Source organism: Tachyglossus aculeatus, chromosome 4 (assembly GCF_015852505.1).
Source record: "Tachyglossus aculeatus isolate mTacAcu1 chromosome 4, mTacAcu1.pri, whole genome shotgun sequence".
Lineage (NCBI taxonomy): Eukaryota > Metazoa > Chordata > Mammalia > Monotremata > Tachyglossidae > Tachyglossus > Tachyglossus aculeatus.
In genome coordinates, this window is record NC_052069.1 from 86,813,781 (window position 1) to 86,814,517 (window position 737).

A 737-nucleotide genomic window follows, 5' to 3' on the forward strand; every position below is an offset into this window, starting at 1 on the left:
AATAACATAACATATTGGTCATCTCCGACCAATAGCGATGCCATGGACACATCTCTCCCAGAATTCCCCATCTCCATCTGCAATCATTGTGGTAGTCTATCCACAGAGTTTTCTTGGTCAAAATACTTAAGTGGTTTCCCATCACCTCCTTCCACACGGTAATCTTGAGTCTCCGCCCTCAGCTTTCTCCCATGCCACTGCTGCCCAGCACGGGGGAGTTCTGACTTGTAGCAGATGGCCTTCCACTCATTAGCCACTGGCCAAGCTAAGAATGGAATGGATATGCCCCTGCTTGACTCTCCCCACCATAGTCGAGACTGGTAGAGGACTGGAAACTCTCCAGGTGCAACTCTGAGAGGAAAACAAAGATTATGGATAGAGGAAATAGTAGAGAATAAGAACATATACATAAGTACTGGGGGTTAGGTTATCAATCTGCATACACTAAGTAACGTGGCTTAGTGGAAAGAGCACAGGCTTGGGAGATGATTCTAATCCCGGCTTTGCCACTTGTCTGCTGTGTGACCTTGGGCAAGCCACTTAACTTATCTGTGTCTGTCTGTTGCCACTGATCCCTGGCCCACGTCCTCCCTCTGGCCTGGAACACCCATGTTCCCCAATTCCGACAATTCCTCTCCCCCACCTTCAAAGCCTTATCATTCATTCATTCATTCAATCATATTTATTGAGCGCTTACTGTGTGCAGAGCACTGTACTAAGCACTTGGGAAGTACAAG

General features: G+C 47.4%; 1 non-coding gene across 1 annotated transcript; it reads right to left on the minus strand.

Moving 5' to 3' along the window:
- Positions 1 to 223: 223 nt before the first annotated feature.
- Positions 224 to 361, minus strand: LOC119927513. The gene has a single exon (XR_005450509.1). It is a non-coding gene; the product is annotated as a small nucleolar RNA SNORA7 (small nucleolar RNA).
- Between the last annotated feature and the right edge of the window lie 376 nt (positions 362 to 737).